Raw genomic sequence first — 13,776 nt, 5'->3', positions numbered from 1 at the left:
CGGAGCTGAGCTCCGCCAATGACCCACAATGCACTAAGGCACAGGGGGCCACCGAAGGGAGGTGAGCGGAAGACAACGCAGGCGGGTGACATGGATGACATTTTTAGAACGAGGAGGAGGGGGATAAAGACATGTTCAAATGACAGGTTTACAGCTTCTGGATTGGATAGGTTGTGTTGGAGAAACAGAAGGGTCAAAACCAGAACGTCTTCTCACCTCAGCTGATGGCTGAGTATTTTCAGTTAAATTGCACATCACTTAACATAAATTTTGGGCCGCTGCGATCTTGTATTTGACTGGAAAGAATGGTTTAATGTGCGACACTATAAATGTGCATAGTCCCCGATGATGCCATTGATATAAAATGACTGCCCACTTCATTAAAGGATGATAAATCTATAAAATATTTAAAAAGTTGGGGTTAGTAAGATCTTTTTCATAATTTTTCGAAATAAGTCTCTTATGCTCACCAAGGCTGCATTTATTTGATCGAAAATACAGTAAAAACAGTAATATTATGTAATTGTCTTACCATTTAAATTAACTATTTAAACTTATTAATTAACTATTTAATTTGTTTCTGTAATGGCAAACATGTCACATGATATAATATGCTGATTTGGTGCTCAAGAAACATTTATTAATATTATCAACGTTGAAAACAGTTGTTCTGCTTAATATTTTTTTTAAACAGTGATGTATTTTTTTCAGTGAATAGAAAGAACAGCATGTATTTGATATAGATATCATTTATAACGGTGTGAAAGTCTTTACTGTCAACTTTTGACCAATTCAATGCATTCTTGCTGAATAAAAGTATTCATTTATTTAAAATAATAATAATAATACAAAATTACTAACACCAAACGTTTGAACAATACTGTAGGTATACATTTAAAAAGGCAGCTTTTGGCTGATAACCAGTTCAGTATTGCATCCCTAAAACCAGACCATTAAATTGCTTGTGCTTAACCTTGCCCATTGATGATTGATGAGGTGTTCTAGGTTGTTTCTTACTGTCCCATGCCAAAGAAAAGCTGGGGTCTCTATTACATAATAAATCACTTAACTGTCTCAAGTACCTCCTTCCATGTAAATCAATGTTATGCCCCCCCCCCCCCATCCCACGCCCCCCTGTCCCCATCCCACACCCCCCCCCCCGTCCCCCATCCCACGCCCCTACCCCCCCCATCCCGTGCCCCCCCCATCCCACCCCCCCCGGCAAACTAAGCTTAGAAGCATAAAAAGCTTAGAAAAGTCATAGTACAACTCTTCTCAAGATGCGACATGATTTGCGGTGTCATTAATGTTTCATATAAGGTTTGTTCCAAACTTTTAATTCTGAGCAAAAGCCTTCGGACGAACTGCTAAATATGAGATTCTGATCGAATAAACTTTTCAGCTCTCGCTGCACAAAACAAACAGCCACGTAGGAGCGAATGGCTAGCCCTTACTCACATATACTCAAACAAACAGACACACACACAAACAAACACACACGGCAGAGGGAGGCAGGGCAGATCAGAGGGGAGTCCAGATGGACGGAGAGAGCCTCAGTGTCCCCACACCCTCACATGTCATATGTTGTCCCATCTGTACCATCACGGCACGGCCCCCCAACCCCAGGGACGCACACACTGGCATATACACACACATGAATTCCATATCTCTCACTCTATGTCTCCTGGGTATGAAAAAAAAATAAACTTCCTGCACCCATTGTGTTCACATGTGATGATTAGAATCCCGGATGCAGGATGCATATACATCTCTCTAGCGTGTGTGTGGACACGTTACTCTGGCTGTTAGGAACCTTTAGCGAGGATATCACCTCTGCCCTTCACTTCCAGCTCTAGGCCAATTTAACACTCCGCTCGAGCTCTCCACGCCACAGCGCTCTATTAAATATGCTCTTTGATACGGGCACACTCTCTGAAAATGTGAGGCGCACTACTTAGAGGTCAATTCCTTTTCAGCTATTCAATTGTTGATGAAAGCTCTCAATATGTTCAGTTTCAGAGCTCAGAGGCAAAAGTGAAGAGAGTCATCGACCAACACAACTAAAACAACTAAGTTAAAACAAACGTTCCTGGACACAAAACACCTGTGTAATTATCAATGATATGCCTAAGAAAAAAAGACCTAGATCTTGGGAATTTTTTTAAAGGTACAGTGCATAGTTACTCTAAGATGTCTGTTAGCTTGAGGCTTTCTATATGTTAGTGCACTGCTTTAGCAGAGTCTTTCTCCTCTGGGAAAACAGTTACAATTGAAGAGTCATCATTCACTACAAACTTCTGTCCAATCAAATGACCTCTAGAATAAGCATGAAAAAAAAAATAAGAATGTTCCTCACCCTAATACCTGTAACTGAAGCAATTCATGTACAGGGAGGGCTGTTATGTAAACCAATGACAATTGGCTATTTAAAATACAAAACGTAAATATACGTCAACAAAAAACAATTTCATCAAAAATACACTATCATTCCAAAGTTTTTTTGAAAGAACATTTTACTTGTATACAGAAATACTGCATTAAATTGATCCAAAGTGACAGTAAAGACATTTAAATGTAAGATATATATGTGACCCTGGATGACAAAACCAGTCATATGGGTCATTTTTTTGAAATTGAGATTAATACATCACATGAAATCTGAATAAATAAGCTTTCCATTGATGTATGGTTTGTTAGGATAGGACAATATTTGGCCGAGATACAACTATTTGAAAATCTGGAATCTGAGGGTGCAAAAAATCGAAACATTGAGAAAATCGCCTTTAAAGTTCTCCATTTATGTTCGCGATTGTGCTGCATTCACTCACAAAAATAAATGTTTTATACATTTACGGTAGGAAATTTACAAAATATCTTCATGGAACATGATCTTTACTTAATATCCTAATGATTTTTGGCATAAAAGAAAAATTTATAATTTTCACCCATACAATGTATTGTTGGCTATTCCCACAAATATACCCGTGCTACTTAAGACTGGTTTTGTGATCCAGGGTCACTCACATACAGTATATATATATATATATATATATATATATATATATATATATATATATATTCTATTTTGAATAAATGTTTAAAAGAGATGTTAAATAAATGTTAACAATAATAATCTATTTTAAATAAATGTTGTTTTTTTACTTTAACTCTTAATCAATGAATCCTAAAAAAATTTAAAAATGATGCATCACAGTTAAAAGCAGCACAACTGTTTTCAACACTGATAATAATAAGAAATATTTTTTGTGGGCACCAAATCAGCACATCTAAAAGATTTCTGAAGGATCATGTGACTGAAGACTGGAGTAATGATGCTGAAAATTCAGCTTTACCGTTACAGTGAATAAATATGAATTTTTTAAAACTTTTTTTTTTTTATTGTAATATTTCACAAGATAAATGTTTTCAAAAACATTAAAAAAGCTAACCAACCCCACATGTTTTGACGGTAGTGTAATGCTCAAGTTCTCTATGAATGAGAGACCATTTTCCCATTAGATTGAAGTTCAACTTCAGTTCAAGGTTTCAGAAGCCTATTACAATTTAATAATTATGTTTAATAAAACGTTAACAGACACAACTCCAGCTTTTTACCATTTATGCCCCAACTACAAGCTATTAATGTTTATTTGCACAGCCATAAGGAGCGTTCAAATGCATGGCACCAACACAAGTTCTGGTTGCTTTGCTGAGAACACAAGACCTGCGAGATGAAAGGGAAACCGATTCTGGGGGAGAATTCCAGGAGGCACTTAGGAGTTTACTTCTAAATGATCAGCAAGCATGTAACAATACCTCCCACTAATGGAGGTGTTTTGTTGGTTTTAATCCACCTAATTGGCCAGGGTTCAGCATTACCGACGAAAAGCCAAGAATAATGCTGCTACCTGTTCTCCTCCTCTCCTTCTGTTCATCTCAAGGAGAAGAAAACCCAAAGGACCAGACATTACTTTAACCCACAGGAGGGGAAGAATCCCAGAAGGGCAAGAGAACAAGAATGAGAGAGAGAGAGAGAGAGAGAGAGAGAGAGAGAGAGAGTGAGAGAGTGAGAGAGTGAGAGAGTGAGAGAGAGAGAGAGAGAGAGAGAGAGAGAGAGAGAGAGAGAGAGAGAGAGAGAGAGATTCTCTCTCACCTGAGATGAATAGAGCAGGTGATGTTTATGTATGATTCTCATTATTTAAAGCTATTGCACTGAAGGAGATCACATGATCTGCCTGATTTGCAGTGGGAAGCACTTGAAAACAAATCAATCTGTGGAATGAGGCAGGATCCTGGAGACTGATCTTAAAGTCCCTGTAAAGGCAATTCTAAAAAAAAAAAAAAAAATCTAAATACATTATAAATGTTAGAAATGTATTCCTAAAACATATTACAAAGACTGTGAACTATGAAGTACTGATTTGTGGAGTAAGACCGTTAAACAGTTTTTCACCCTTGCTGTTTTCGGGCGGGGCTAAAACGGGGGCTCGTTGACGCACTGGAGCCCCTGAGCTCCTGGACACGCCCCTACTTGATGACGCACTGGAGCCACTGAGGCTGGCCCCTCCCCTAATCGCGGGTTTCTGTCAGTACTATTAGTTACTACAGCGTACAGTTTGCTAGCTAGCTATGCCTTCGTCGCGGAAATGCGTAATACCTGGATGAATTCACGTACAAAACAGATCGGTGTCCTTATTTAAATTTCCAAAAAACGATCACATCAAGAAGAGGTGGATTAATTTTGTAAAGAGTCACCTTGATGGAGAGCTGAGGATCACCGCCAAAACCCACCTCTGTAGTGATAATTTTACACTGGATAGTTTTATAAACTTTCGACGGAGACAACTGGGATTCACTGATAATCCGCTGTTACTGGTGAATGGGGCCGAACGGACTATCTCTCGCCTCGGCCTTCATCCTCCCGTCGCGCCGTCAACTGGTGCCATCATCGGCAGTGCGTGCCCACCGTATGAGCATCCATTCCGGCTAGAGCGGTGACAGTTGAGTGTGGCGACGGCAGCTTTCCCGCGAGTGGGCGTGGTTTCAGCGCAGCAGACACGCCCCCAGCATTTGAGAGCAGAGTTGCTCATTTTTTCAAGATTTTGATAGCTTATTTTATGTACTTGCCGGCTTTTTTATCATTCAAATTTGGCTGGGTAGCTAATAACACATTTTTCTGTGGTTTGACGAACTCCACAACAACAAAAAAATGAATATTCTGTATTTCATGTTATTCCAAAAATGTAGGACTTTCTTTGTTCTGTGGAACATAAAAATATGTTTTGAAAAGTGTCCATGCTGCTCTTTTACATAAAGGCATTAGTCCCCATTTATTGTCCTTTTAAGTTTTGAAAAAAATGCAAAAGCATTATTGTTATTATAAAGTATTATTAAGTAGCTCAATATACACTGTTCAAAAGTTTGGAGCCAGATTTTTTGTTGTTGTTGTTGCTTCAGAACCAAATCAACCTATTAGAATGAAACTGGGTACTATGTTTTGTGTGAAATCGCCAACACTGCTCTCTAAAACATCTGATGGGCATTAAAAACAGGTTATGCCGCATTAAATGTTGTAGTTACATTATTCATAACCATTACTGTGGAAATAAAAGGAGGCTTGTTATCGCTGTATGACTGAGCATTGATTTAGTGTATTTGGATACTAGATCGCTGGAGAGCTCAGGTCATTGAAAAATCTCTCGCTTGGACTATTCCTCCATTTCTCCAGAGGCCTCTCTCGTCCTCTTCTGCCCTGTTCTAACACTCGGTGAACTGAAGCAATTACAAGCCCTGACGGCAAGCCCACATCATATGGAATTGGATTGTATGTAGACGAGCTTTTGGTTGTTTATATGGAAATGCGATTGCCGTGTTGATTAGGGAGCTCCGTCCCTGCCCACGCCCTTCATCGTGGCGTCTCGCAGGGGACGCCACAACCTACAAGACACACAAACGCATCGATGTAATTCACTCAAGAGCCTCATTTTTCATAATGAGTGCGTCTTTATGTGGCCTCTGCTGTTTTCACACACTGTGAGCAGTAATGACTGCGTATACATTCACAGGCGCGTTTGCCGCAATTAGCCCGACGGCCGCTCGTGTGAGGGAGTTCAGGTACTGAAGAGAGCCGGAGTGGGGCAGGTCTACTGGGAGGGAGACTCAGGGAATACGGTGGCACTGGGCATATTGAGAGAGACACTCAGGAGGGAATTTGGGAGAGGAGTGTGGGACAATCTGTCGCCTGATGACAGATGATGTGTTTCAATGAATAGTGCACTGAGAGAGTAGGATTATTTTTTTTAAATATACAGATAGCCAATAGGGTTGCACTGACTAGTCGATTAGTTCTGTATTTACTAGTTGTGGACTACATGACTCCAGTGGCACTATATGGTGACAACAGTAAAAAAAATAAAAGGTAGCACTTCATATCAGTTAATGCATTGATCATGAACCAACAATGAACAACTCTATAACAATTTATTGTATATTAATAATGTTTAATATTAGTTATGTATTTTGAACAAACATGAATTAAGAATGAACAATTTCATACTTATCGGTTCACATTAACCTAAATTAATAAATGCTGAAAAAAGTGTTTTGTTATTCATGATACCTACAGTAATTGATTAATTAATATTAAGAAATCGAACATTACTGTTGTATAATTACAAACAAATTCCTGTCCATAAACTGCATCATAATGTATCTGAGTTTTGCATAACTTGTAAGGACCAAATATATTTGGACGTGAATTTGAATCCAAAAAAGGACCATGCAGCTAGGGTTGTGGACATCTGTGATATTCATGTGAGCTCATTTACAGTGCTCACACTCAGTAGAAGTCAAAATTCACATGAACAACCTAGCCTTGTTCATGTGAATTTTGACTTCTACTGAGTGTTTGATATAGTCAAATATTATGATATCTTACCCCACACCACTTTTATATTATTCTAAAAGCAATAATTAACATTTCCCATTAATATTTAACATGAAAGTATTTTAATAATTCTCACTTTCATATTTTTGGCAAAAATGGACCACTGTCTGCAAGTCTCTGAAAAGGGGTAACATACTGTGACATTAGTTTAACACACAATTATTTCTATTTAATCCAAGTCTCAACTCTGAGAGAGTTAAGAATAATAACAGTGTAAAGTACTGATGCAGTGTAGACTAATGAGAAATAAAGCATCTTATGCTCACAAAGGCTGCAATAATTGAATCAAAATACAGTACAATAGTATTATTGTTAAATATTACAATTTAAAATAAGAGTTTTCTATTTTAATAGACTTAAAATGTAATCGATGATGACAAAGCTGAATTTTCAGCATCATTACTGCAGTCTTCAGTGTCACATGATTCTTCAGAAATCATTCTAATATGATAATTTGGTGCTTAAGAAACATTTCCTGAATGAATGTTGAAAAAACTGTCAAGTTTTTGGATCAACATAATGCATCCTTGCTGAATAAAAGTATTTATTTCTTTAAAAGAAAAAGAAAGAAATCAAATATCGTCCCAGAGGCAGACAGACACTAAAGTGAGTGGGACACAACTGGACAGTATAAGAGTACATTTTGCAGTACAGCAATGCTAGCTTTTGTGATCTGCATCAACTGATGCTGTATTTTGAATCACTTACATAGGTTAAACACTTTTCTAGATGACCAGAAAAAGTAGTAGTCAAAATATCCAGCATAATCTCTCCAGTAAGAGAAGGCCATGGCCAAAACCACAGCTCCGTTCCTCATGTGCTCTTTATAATGCCAAGCACAATTTGCTTCCATTTCTAGGTGTGTATTTACATTGGAAACTACGGCAGAGTAAACAGGTGCTTTGTTAGAGAGCACCAGAGGGCTGACGTGCTGTACACACACTAGTACTTCTCAGCTCAAACACGGGTTCAGCCACGTCCTCGATCATGCCTGTATTTGTTTACAGAGGAAGACAAGGGTCCCTGTAGCGATCGGCCTGCAGGGAAACCAAGGAGTCCCGGTGTTTGGAGTGCATGCAGGTGTCTTGTAAGAGTTAACGGGATACACACATACACAAACGGAGGCATACAGTGCATTCTTCAGACAGCGACTTTCACTTAACGGATAAACACACACATGCTTTCAGCTGTGTTTTCCAATAAAGGAAAGAGGACGTTGCATCATGAGTGGAGGTCAAAGAGGTCACAACATCTAAAACAACTTTACAGCCCTACAACTTCCCTCTGCACTACACGATTTCCTGTCTGTGTGGGCTAACTGCAGGCGGAACTTCCTTTAGATGTGTACTGAGAGGAAGACAGGTCAGAGGTCACACAAGCATACTTGTCCGTGCCCCACACACAGCTTGTGATCCAAATGCTTGAACACATTTGAACAACAATATTTCACTGTTTGTTCTGCACAAAGGAAACTATAGTCACAGGAACACAAACCTTTATGAAGAGGCTGGTGACCTTTCAGCCCAACCAGGACGTTGTTCAATGCACAAATGTCCGATCATGATCATGAGAAAAAACGGAAACGGAAAGCATCCTTACTTCGGATTTAAGCGCATCCAGACTGAGCGAGCATTTTAAGGAAATATATTGAAAACCTTATTATTATTATTATTATTATTATATAGAAATACCACTACTATAACTACTAACAATAATAACAATAATAGCTTTTATTACTATTATTGTTACTATATACTTTTTTCCACATAAAATCTAAAAATAATAGTTCCTAGAGACCCTAACTTTTAAGTTCTTTGCAAGAGAATGCTACATTTCTCAGGGATGTTTTGCGAGTGAATGTAAAGTTTCTCGGGAAACGCAAAAGTTTTGGAATTATATATTTTTTTCTCCCATCTCATATTTGTCCCACCAACATATCCCTTTAGGGGCGCCGTAGAGTTCCAGCAGATTACATCTGTCAAGCAATATTATTCAGCTATTTATATAGGAATCTTAAAGGCACAGCAGCAAAGCACAGGGCACTTAACTAAAGGTCAGAAGGAGGTGAAAAAGTAATGTAAAACTATAACATAAAAATTATGACCGTTTTCGAAGCAACAAAACTTTAAGCATTATAAGAAGTAAAGAGAAAAGAAATAATAATAATAATAATAAAAAGATTCTATAATTTATGATATGACCCCCTTTAAAGGCTCACACACATTCTCCGAGCCTCAAGCTTGGCTATCTTTCCTGGACAGTGTCAACAGCAAACCCATATGTCATTTAATATGAAGGTCTGCGAAGCATGCACTTGAGTGTATTTGACAGGAAAGAAAAAAAACAATCTGATTTTAGGAGTGTGGCTGTTTCCAGTTGACTGCATCAGCAGCTGAGTAGCTCTGCAGTGACCCGTGTGTTTGTGTGTATTTATGTGTGTGTGGACAGGGTACAGGCTGCCCTCAGAGAAACGGTCATGGGCAACTCTCAGCTGCCCTGTATTGTTGCTGCAAATACACAAAGCACATAGCCTGGCCCTCCAGCTGGCCCTGTGCCCCCTCCCTGTGGCCCTGTCCTCTCTTTCTCTATCTCATTCTTTCAGTCTTTCTGCTTCTCTTGCTCTCCATTTGCTCTGAAAACTGTGACCCTGCTCTCTGTATCATCACTCCACCTCCTCCCACTGAAAAACACCAACCAGTACACTTTTTTTCTCTTTGGAAACATATAAAAAACCGCCACGTTTTAAAAGTGAAAATCGCATGTAATTAGAAAAGCAACACTCACGTAGTTGCGATAAATGAGCAATTCTGACTTCTTGCAGTCGTAAACGAACAAAAAAAAAATGGACGCCAACAGTTTAACCTGATAGTCCAAATAATTTTTCCAACCAGTGATGTATTATTGTCCAGCATTTGCATGGCCTTTTGCTCTCTATCCCAAATATGAAGGTCCAAACTGGGAACTTAGTTCTTTCTTAGGGTGCCACAGTTGGCTGATGGCTTTTCTGCTGGGCTGGAATGGGGTGTTTCATTGGCTGAATGTTATAGTGTAGCCATGGAAACTACTAGCACATGATAACCATGATTAGAGGTGTCATGATGACAACAATACGGCACAGAGCGATAATGAGTCTTTGATAAGCACATCGCAGCCATTGTGAAGCAGTAATTGATTTGTTTACCAATACAACAGACTATGTATTGACTCTGCTTGTTTCGGCCGACAACAATGGGGTGTCCTTGCACAAAAACGGGGGAAGAAAAAGAGTAAAAATAGGAACTGACCTACAAAGGATGTGAAAGAGATGAGTGCTGCTCGTCTTCAGACCACAAACCCATTGGTGAGTAACTGAACCCTGGGGATGAGAAACAGATCCAAGGAGAGAGGTGAATTAAGAAAGAGAAAAGGAGGAAGGCATCAAGGTAACTGTTAAATCCAATGTCTTTTTCTTCAGTGAAACACAAAAGGAGACAATTATAAGAATGTCCAAGCTGCTCTTTTCCATTCAATGAAAGTGGATGGTGACCACAGATGTCAAGCAGAATTTTCACAAAATAATGTCTTAAATATCAGTCTGTTATTCTGCACACAAATTTATCAGATTACTTCATGCTACTTTAATTACAATAAAATAATCATATTGACCACTTTTACAAAGTGTTATGGTGTTTTTTTCTTCTTTTTAGGAGCTTAACAGTCTCTATTTTACATGGAAGCAGCATGAACATTCTTCAGACAATCTTCTTTTGTGTTCTACGAAAGAAAGTCAGTTACACAAGTTTTTTCATTTTTAGGTGACCTACCCCTTTAAATTTTTTGTTTTTTAAAATATTAAACAGCTGTCCAGAAACCGACTCAAACAGATTGACAGAGACCATTTCAACAGGTGGGAAAGAGAAGTCTACAGTATGTACACACACACAAACACACGTATGTGTTTGGGGGGTTGAAAGCATGTGCATGTGTTCACCTGCGTGTTAAAGAGCTCTGTTCTAATCTGTATGGTAATAAACTCTGGCGGCTACTTGGCTGCACATCAGGCTTTAATAGAAAGTAAATGTGTTTGCTGAGAAAGGGGAAGAGTCACTTGAAATGGGAGTAATGTATTCCTTATTGAGTTGAGTTGAGTGTGTGTGTGTGTGTGTGTGTGTGTGTGTGTGTGTGGCCACTGGGTCAAGTGAAGCTAGGTGATGCTTATGAGCCTCTCAACTAGTAGCAAATCACACAAACACAGGACTTTTAAACTGACAGAATTTGTCATTCAGATTTAGTGTTTTTTTTTTTTTTTTACTACGGCAAGAATGATACCTCAAATTGTTTTTTGAGGACAGGTGTGCTATTAGTTTTGATCAGACTTGACATCCAACCAAAACACCTTACCATTATGGTGGAACATTTTTGAATTTTCGCTGATGAAATCCAGTAAATTTAAAAGGAATCCACATGATCATGAATGTCAAGTGAGGAGATTTCCAAAAAGATTTCCCCATGAAGATTTTGCAACAGGTTCCAGTTGGTCACACTGATTTGCCGTGTTGAGCAAAAAAAAAAACTGCTTGGTTTACAAGTAACTTCTGTGTAAGCTGTGCTTCATAAATGACTACACTATCGACAACAGACCTTTTTTGGCCTATGATGGTACAGTAATGGTAAGTAATAACTTAATACTTTGATATAACAAGACATTTTTTATGTGATTTAGTATTTTTCCATTTTAATCACCGTTTTTATTCATTTAAAAAAAAATATTAGTTTTTTATAATACTAAACATTCATTAAACAAAAAAAAACATTTATTAATTTAAACAACATCTATGCAGTCATCCCTCAATTAATACAATTATGAAAAACTGCATGCATAACAATTAATATTTAGACTTGTTAAATAGCCAAATACTTGGAACTGATTGAATTGGTTCAAATACCTTGTACCAAATGTCAGGGTATTTATACTGGACAAAATTATAAACGCAACACTTTGCCCCCATTTTTCATGAGCTGAACTCAAAGATCTAAGACTTTTTCTATGTACACAAAAGGCATATTTCTCTCAAATATTGTTCACAAATCTGTCTAAATCTGTGTTAGTGAGCATTTCTCCTTGCCGAGATAATCCATCCACCTCACAGGTGTGGCATATCAAGATTAAACAGCATGATTATTGCACAGGTGTGCCTTAGGCTGTCCACAATAAAAGGCCACTCTAAAATGTGCAGTTTTACTGTATTGGGGGGGTCCGAAAACCAGTCAGTATCTGGTGTGACCACCATTTCTCTCACGCAAAGGAAAATCTCCTTCGCATAGAGTTGATCAGGTTGTTGATTGTGGCCTGTGGAGTGTTGGTCCACTCTTCTTCAATGGCTGTGCGAAGTTGCTGGATATTGGCAGGACCTGGAACACGCTGTCGTATACGCCGATCTAGAGCATCCCAAACATGCTCAATGGATGACATGTCCGGTGAGTATTCTGGCCATGCAAGAACTGGGATGTTTTCAGCTTCCAGGAATTGTGTACAGATCCTTGCAACATGGGGCCATGCATTATCATGCTGCAACATGAGGTGATGGTCGTGGATGAATGGCACAACAATGGGCCTCATGATCTTGTCACGGTATCTCTGTGCATTCAAAAAGCCATCAATAAAATGCACCTGTGTTCATTTGTCCATAACATACGCCTGCCCATACCATAACCCCAATGGGCCACTCGATCCACAACGTTGGCATCAGCAAACCGCTCACCCATACGACGCCATACACGCTGTCTGCCATCTACCCTGTACAGTGAAAACCGGGATTCATCTGTGAAGAAAACAGCTCTCCAAAGTACCAGACGCCATCGAATGTGAGCATCTGTCTAATCAGCATCTTGATATGACACACCTGTGAGGTGGATGGATTATCTCGGCAAAGGAAAAGTGCTCACTAACACAGATTTAGACAGATTTGTGAACAATTTGAGAGAAATAGGCCTTTTGTTTATATAGAAAAAGTCTTAGAACTTTGAGTTCAGCTCATGAAAAATGGGGGCAAAAACAAAAGTGTTGCGTTTTAATTTTGTTCAGAGTACATGCCACTCTACAAAGAATTTACCATCCTACATGTCCAAAAACAACACAGTAATACCCAATACTTTAAGATTTCAACGTTCTGCTAGTCATGTTACACCTCTTCCCAGTCTCTCTGCCTTTATCTCGCCGTCCTATAAACTTCACTTAGACACACAAACAACATCAAGCATGTGCACACAAGATGCTCTCTATTACACACACTCGTGATTCACACAAAGCAAACGTACACAAGACAAATTGCACAAAGTCTTAACCAGCAAACTGGGCTCCATTCACTCCGGTTTTAAAAGGTCACCACTTTCTCTGGCTAAGCGCCCTGTGTCTATTGATAATTTTATGCATAAACAAATGGCAAATTTGTGCCACATAAATATGTATTAGCAATTAATAATGTCCTGTGTCTGTGGCGATGCCAGGTGCATGCGAAATCAGCACGGGCACTCTGCAGAGCTGGTGCTTTTGTTTTCCTCCAGCTCTCTCAGGGTTGCCACAATAGGCGCACAATAGATGCACAATGGGCACCCGTAACAGGGCACCGTGCCCCTGAGACAACGCCAGGCTCCCTGAATGAGCCACCATCACCTGGGCAGAGCCAAAACAATAGGGGCATCACCAGACAGCTACGGGGGTATTATTGAATTAGCAGCCGCATTGTGATTAAGGGTTTAGAGGGTCATTTAGTGGTTTTGCATTTTAAATAATGATGAATTTGATGACGGAGGCAGCCAAGGATATGCCGGATGCACGCATGTGTGCGTTT

The 13,776-nt window shown here is 39.1% G+C and overlaps 1 protein-coding gene across 12 annotated transcripts in view; it reads right to left on the bottom strand.

Annotated features, from left to right (window-relative positions):
• sox5 (SRY-box transcription factor 5) overlaps positions 1-13,776 on the bottom strand; it is a 243,833-nt gene that overhangs the window by 161,972 nt on the left and 68,085 nt on the right. For 8 of the 12 annotated variants that reach the window (XM_077234375.1, XM_077234383.1, XM_077234393.1 and 5 more), the window contains one exon: positions 10,231-10,301. The exons of the other annotated variants lie outside the window; for them this stretch is intronic. The gene's annotated coding sequence lies outside the window, so the exon portion shown is untranslated. The remainder of the gene's footprint in view (positions 1-10,230; positions 10,302-13,776) is intronic. 12 annotated transcript variants of the gene reach the window in all.

This window comes from Siphateles boraxobius, unplaced genomic scaffold, assembly GCF_051911475.1.
Source record: "Siphateles boraxobius isolate OS27281-9 unplaced genomic scaffold, OSU_SipBor_1 19, whole genome shotgun sequence".
Classification (NCBI taxonomy): Eukaryota; Metazoa; Chordata; class Actinopteri; order Cypriniformes; family Leuciscidae; genus Siphateles; species Siphateles boraxobius.
Note: the sequence above shows the minus strand (reverse complement) of the source record. Positions and strands in the feature narration are given on the sequence as shown.